Raw genomic sequence first — 7756 nt, 5'->3', positions numbered from 1 at the left:
AACTTATGTCTGTACTCAGATATTGTTGCTTCCGCTGACTCGTCTATGATCAAGCACGTGTATTCGAGCCCTCGAGGCCCCTGGCTTGTATTATGATGCTTGTATGACTTATTTTATTTTTAGAGTTGTGTTGTGATATCTTCCCGTGAGTCCTTGATCTTGATCGTACACGTTTGCGTGTATGATTAGTGTACGATTGAATCGGGGGCGTCACACAAGCAAGTCAGTGCCTAAAACACCGTACGAGCTGTGGACAGGAAGAGTGCCCTCCCTACAACACTTCAGGGTGTGGGGGTGCCCTGTTGAGGCCAAAATGTTTAATCCAAACATTGCAAAGTTAGATCCCAAAACAGTGAGTTGCCACTTCATTGGCTATCTAGACAGATCAAAGGGTTTTCGTTTCTAATGCCCAGATAGATATAGAAAGTTTGTAGAAACAAGACATGCGAGGACGAAATGATGAGGGGGAGCTTGGTAGCTCGGAAAATTGATCTTGAGGAGAAGAGGGTGCATGCACCTAATCCGATGATTCAGGAGCCATTTTTCTCACTACCAGTTGCAACTCCACCCATGACAACTATGGGGGTAGACCCGGAACCTGTCCGTCAGGAGCTGACTGAACCCGTTGTTGAGAATGAAAGGGAGGTGCAGCAGCAAATTTTAGAAGAAGTGCCAGAAGTTGAGGCACAGAATGTGCCAGAAACTGAGGCCCTTAGAAGGTCTACAAGACACAAAAAGTCAGCTATTCCTACTGATTATAAAGTTTATAACACGGAAATAGTTCATACAGAAAAAGATCCCACCTCAGATGAAGAATCCATGAGAAGCCCTCATTCATCGAAGTGGATGAAGGCAATGGAAGACAAGATGAAATCGATGAGTTCCAAAGATGTTTGGGCCTTAGAGGAAATTCTAAAGGAGCCAAGATAGTAGACTGCAAATGGGTCTACAAAACTAAGTATGACTCTAAAGAGAATGTAGAAAAGTATAAAGCAAGACTTGTGGCAAAAGGATTTACACAAAGAGAAGGGATAGATTACAATGAGACATTTTCTCCAGTCTCATGTAAAGATTCCTTCAGAATCATAATGGCATTAGTTGCTCATTTTGATTTAGAGTTACATCAAATGGACGTAAAGACGACGTTTCTCAACGGGGATTTAAAAGAGAATGTCTACATGAAACAACCCAAGGGTTTTATCATGGAAGGCAAGGAAAATATGGGATGTTGTCTGAAGAAATCCATTTATGGATTAAAGCAAGCCTCTAGACAGTGGTATCTAAAGTTTAATCAAACGATTAAAAGTTTTGGATTTAAAGAAAATATTAAGGATAACTGCATTTATGCAAAGTTTAAAATGGGAAATATATTTTCCTAATCTTGTATGTGGATGATATCATGCTTGCTAGCAGTGATGTTAGTCTACTACAAGAAACAATGAAGTTCTTATCCTCAAATTTTGTAGCTGTATGATATCCTGCTTGCTAGCAGTGATGTTAGTCTACTACACTCGCCCTGACTTAGCTTTTGTCACCGGGGTACTCGGTAGATATCAAGAGAATCCAGGCATAGAGCACTGGAAGATGGTAAAGAAAGCATTGCGTTATGCGCAAGGCACGAAGAACTACATGCTAACATACAGGTGATGCGATTCCCTAGAGATAAAAGGGTATTCAGACGCAGATTTTTCGGGTGACAGAGATGATAGAGAATCCACGTCAGGATACGTATTCACTCTCGCTGGGGGAGCTATTTCGTGGAAAAGCTCCAAACAATCGATAGTTGCATCATCCAAGATGTATGCAGAATTCATAGCATGCTTCGAGGCCACAGGGCAAGCGATATGGCTAAAGAAATTTATACCCGACTTGAAAGTGGTAGATTGTATTCACAAACCACTAAAGATGTACTGTGACAACCAGCCCACAGTATTCTATGCTCACAACAACAAGTTGAGTAATGCTGCCACAACAATAGAGATACGGTATTATGTTGTGAAAGACAAAATCCAGGATCAAACAATAAGTCTCGAGCATATAAGGACAAAGGACATGCTTGCGGGTCCGCTAACGAAAGGCTTACCACCCAATGTGTTCAAGGAACACTTAGCTGGCATGGTTTTAAAGGAAAGCCTTATGATTCCTGGATCATGAGAGGCCCAAAAGGAACAGAAAATGTTTCTAAACAAAACGTATGTTGTAGCTGTACGATTCTATTGGCAATTAAGCCGTGATGATGAAACATGCTCTATGTACCAATATGTGATGAAACAAATAAACTAGAAAGTATAAGGTTAAAAGTAAAGTTGAGATCAAGGGGGAGAATGTTAGGTTGATCTCTCTCCCGTTCGAGCCCAACGGGTCCAACGGGCCCTTGCATCGCGCCCTGATCGGGGGCGCCCAACAAAACCATGGTTGGTGGGCCCCTGTGACCCGCGCTATATAAACAGAGGTGGGGGCCGGGGCACGTGATATGAGGTTCACCGCTGCCACAAACCCCACCGATAATCCCTACCGATCTAGGGTTAGCGCGGTGCTCACGGGAAGCTCCACCACCGCCGCCATCCACTCTCTGCAATCACCGCCGTCGCCATCCACCATGGCCACCTCGGCGGGATCATCGACTCAGAGTGAAGGTAGGACCACCGGATTGATCTAGCCTAACCGATCTAGAGGATCTAACACCCTATACTCAAGAACAAACCGAAAAAGCCTATGCTTCATATTTTTGTTTCTTCGTTCTCGAGCAATATAGAAGTACGTGGTCCATGATCCACACACATATAATTCCATGATGACTAAAACCTGTGATATACTTGACAATCATGATTAGAGCCCTATATGTATTTTGTCAATAACATCAAAATATGATTAAGGGCATGATTGCACTTTCAAGGTGGTAGTGGCGAGGATCCAAGCAAAAGCTCTGGACTTTGGCACCGACGATGGTGATGCCTACAGGTGTCACTTGCCTATTGGGGTCGTCATTTTGGGCTCCTCGCGGAATCAGGGTTTCAGGTGAAAACTTTAGTTCATCATTTCAAGCTCGGCGGTGGTGGTGCTTTGCTCCATTACCCTTTTGAGGGCATTGTCAGGGAACTCAGGTACCTTCTGGTTGCAGCGTAGCAGCGTATCGACATCTTCGGGTGTGCTTTTATCCTGGTGTGATGCTTCTTCGGCTATGGTTCGATGGTTTCTCTTTGTTGGGGATATAACTACTGGGTATGACCCACCCAGATGGGGTCGGGTCATTCCACTAGCGGTTTAAAGATAAAGAAGCCCGATAAGGTCCAAGAAGATATGAAGATGGCGGTTCATAAAGCAAGCTTATTGAATGCCCAAGATCCAGAGGCGACTTGAGGCCCAAAGAGATGTGCTGCCATATGTTTAACTTGTTTTGTAAGACAAGCTTAGTTAGAAAGCCAGCCGGTCACGTTGTGTGAGCCGGCCGGGACTCTATAAGCCACCGGGCATCAACATGTATATAACAGGCTGACCCGACGGCGGGTTAACTCAAGAAACAACTGATCGAGAACTAGGTCAAGCGTATTCGCTCCCTAGTAATCGGAACCCAAGCAATACAACCTAAAGCAGGAGTAGGCTTTTACCTCATTGAGAGGGGCCGAACCTGGGTAAACTCTCTGTGTCCTTTGTCCCGGTTAACCCCTTCAAGCTAACCTAGATGCGATGGTTCCACACCTAAGTCCTTTTGCTAGGGCATCTTCCGTGTTAAGTCCACGACAGTTGGCTCCCCCCGTGGGGCCAGCGCACGGTGGTTTCGAGTTCTTGAAGGCCAGCTTCTCAGGGATCAAGGGATATCCGTGGGCCGGATGACCAAGAGTCGCCGCGGCATGATCTACATCGACGACGCAGGCCTGGCTCCCGAGGCCGATTCAACCGAATATGGGTACCGGGTCCCCTTCGGCGGAATCCACGTCTTCATCGGCAAGATTGGAAAGTCGGGGCCTGAGCCAGACACCTGCACCGACATCATCAAGACGGCTCGGCGTGCGCGACCCGCCGCGGTTCAAACCGCCATGAAGCATGCTTTTGTGGGTTTTATTCATGGAGCAGATCTTAAGGAAGGATCTGTATCTAGTGGAGAGACGGCCATCTACTCTGATGATGAGTCCTCAACCGGCGAAACCAATTCCATGTATCAGCTGGAAGACGGCGGGCTTGGGGGTTGTTCCGATGGCGACAGTATCCTGGACCCCTATGAGCCGCCGAACAGGGTTGCGATCTTCATGGCGGCACACAACTGGTGCTCAATTCAACAATCGCTGCGGCTATGACGTCCGGTTCAACGGTCGAGGCGACAGCCGGAGTGAGCGGTTCTGCTCACCCGCCGGCTCAGGTTCTGTCTGAGCTCTTGGACGCTTTGGAAAAATTAATGGGGGCAGAGGTAACCCCAGAGACTCAAGCACAACATAAGGTGGACGTCGCGAAGATGCGAGATGAGATAGCTCAAGCCAAGGAAGAGCTTAGCGCTGAGAACGCTAGGATGGCGACAGAGCGAGCCGCCTTGGATGCGCAATCACAACGGATTCAAGCAGAGGCTTTCCGGTTAAGTTTGGATCAGACTGCATCTAACGCCGTTCTAAGAAGGAGGCACCAGAGTCGTTTACCTCCGGAGTACGAAGCGAGCAATCTTTTCAACACCCCTGGGGCAGGACAAAGTAACCCGCCCGAGGTAACCCGGGCTGTTGAAACACCCGCAGCTGGGCTCAACCACATGTTGCGGATCCGCCCCGTTTGAATCTAACCCCGCCTCAGCAAGTGCCTACACCACCGGGTCATTTTTCTAATCCTCTGGATAATATGATTGTTGCGGTGTCACAGCTGGCGGCTCTTCCAGTGCAAGGTGAGTCTCCCGCGGCGGTTGAAGCCCGGAAGGCTGTGGAGCTTCTTCAGACGGCGGTCGCTCAGCAGGCGGCTTATTCGTACAGCCGCGATCGGATTCATTCGACTCCACGCCACAGTCGGAGTTACAGCTGGCGGATTGAGTCGCCAGCGGTTTCGAGCAGTGAACAACGCCGTAACCAACCCCGTGGGCATGACCTGCCACGTGCTGATAATGAGGCTCAACCTTTGGTGGATCAGGCCAGGGCACGTCGGGAGGCGGAGCTGGCGGCTTAGCTGGTAGCTCATCAGCACCCTCAGCATAACCCGTCAGTGTCTGTGGAAGCTGGGATGACTTCTAGGACCGTGGGTGTGCCGTTTCTGGTACCAGCTTTGCGTAATGAGTGCCTGCCCAAGGATTTTAAGGGTCCCCGTAAGGTGCCCAATTACATAGCAGTTCAACCCCCGTCGGCTTGGATTGAGAGTTATGAGCTAGCCATGGAGATGTTGGACGTCAATGACGCTGTGTCACTGGTACACGTCGGTGCTATAGAAACGGTTTTTAACCCCTTTCCGCGACAGCGTTCGGAACCGTCACCTAGTGAGTGTGGGCGATAGGGGGGTCCTTCCCACACGACCCAGAAACCGTCAAGTATATGCCCTCCCGGCACACACGCTCGGCGAAATGCGGTCGTGTACGACCGGCGAGCACTCAAATATAGAAATACGTACAGTAGTGCTAAAAATACAATTATACATGCGAAATCATTTCCGGTCGTAAGTACATCCCACACAGTCAGTCACCGCTAACGTTTCCGTTCGTATATACATCCCACACAGTCACTCTAAGGAAAATGTTTGCGCAAGGTGGCATAACGCAAACAGTTTTCAAGAGAATGTCGTTTGTGATTGTTCATTGATCCAACACAGTTTATTCCTAGAAACTGTGTGTGTTCCCTGAGGTCATCGCCCACGGTGTTTTCTCAATCAGCGTTTGCAATAGGAAAACCCAATTAGCAAGCTAATTGGCTAATTAGCGGGCTAATTGCCCTATTATTAATAATCCATTTACTAATCTAATTGACATTCATATTATGCACATAATAAATTCCATTTCCATATTAAGGAAGCAGGATTTCATAATTGAAATACATCGGAGTACAACATGATATAGCTTCAGCACTCAGCTACCCCATTAAACAACTACACCAGCAGCAAGTTTCACATGCAACGTGTAGAACCTTTCGAAATTATCATCATAGACGGTACATAGAGAGATGCATCTCATCTGGAAAACTGCTGAAGCGGAAGGCAAATATTGAGCCTTCATTCATGTTGAAGGTCTTTGCAACTTTAGGCCAGCGCCTGTGGATGATTGACCGTCCATCCTTCGACCTCTTCAGGAACACTTTAATATTGAACTGTGGGTGTTGTATGAAAACTTTCCTCGCCTCCTGACCATAGAGGTGGTTTGAGAGGTAATCATCAATGAACCCTGAAAACAAGGATGTGCATAAATATCTTCTCTATATTGGAAATGGGGTAAAGGAATAAAAAAGGCAAGGTATAATAGTTAGTCCATCTTGTAAACCTCAGTGCTTCCCATTGTTTCCCTGCAACACATATAAAGTAGCCAGTCATCAGGTTAAGTAAGTGTTCGCATGCTATCAGTAAAATATGTTGATGATAAATAAGCACATTGCAGATTCATCAGATTAATTCAAGCCACATGGAAAACCCATTTAACCAAACCAAGCAACTAGGAAATATAGCACTTGTATATGTTTCTCATGTATTAAGTGCAGCCAAATTTGATTTATTCCTCACATGGTATACAATAACAGAATGCAGCCACAACAATTGAACATCGCATCGCAGAATTGAACCAATCAGTTAACTAAACACCACAACAAATGAACCAAACGTTAACTGAGCACCACATTGCACAATATAACATACTCCTAATAGAAGATCAGACAGTTCACAAAACCAAGCATGCTTAACAACTTGGAAATATAGCAATTTTATTTGTTTCTCATGTATTTAGTACAACCAAATTTGATTTATTTCTCACATGGTATACAATAACAGAATGCAGCCACAACAATTGAACATCGCATTGCAGAATTGAACCAAGCAGTTAACAAAACACCACAACAAATGAACCAAACATTAACTGAGCACCACATTGCACAATATAACATACTCCTAATAGAAGATCAGATAGTTAACCAAACCAAGCATGCTTAACAACTTGGAAATATAGCAATTGTATTTGTTTCTCGTGTATTTAGTACAACCAAATTTGATTTATTTCTCAGATGGTGTACAATAGCAGAATGCAGCCACAACAATTGAACATCGCATTGCAGAATTGAACAAAGAAGTTAACTAAACACCACAAAAAATGAACCAAACGTTAACTGAGCACCACATTGCACAATATAACATACTCGTAATAGAAGATCAGACAGTTAACCAAACCAAGCATGCTTAACAACTTGGAAATATTGCACCCTCAAGAATTGAACATCACATTTGTAGAATTCAACCAAGCAGTTAACTGAACACCACATTGCACGACATATAGAACATATACACTATAGAAGAAGATTGCATGGTAAAAGTAGATAGCATAATTCACTAGAATTTGTTAAGGAAAGGCAGTATCTAGTAAACTGAACATGGGTCCTTATAGTGAGCTAATAAGACAAGCTACTCCTCATTGTCGGAGATATCGATGATGATTGGCTCCTTGGACATGGACGAAGGCGAGGCCTCTGCATCGTGGGTGCCCTCGTTGTAGTGGTGAGTTGCCTGAGCCGCTCCGGGCACCAACCTGCTGGCTCTCAAGACGAGGTAAGCACGTGCACGCTGAGAAAACACCTCGTAGTCTTCGTCGAAGGCTCCGACG

This window comes from Triticum aestivum, chromosome 7D (genome assembly GCF_018294505.1).
Source record: "Triticum aestivum cultivar Chinese Spring chromosome 7D, IWGSC CS RefSeq v2.1, whole genome shotgun sequence".
Taxonomy (NCBI): Eukaryota; Viridiplantae; Streptophyta; class Magnoliopsida; order Poales; family Poaceae; genus Triticum; species Triticum aestivum.
This window is presented reverse-complemented; position numbering follows the sequence as displayed.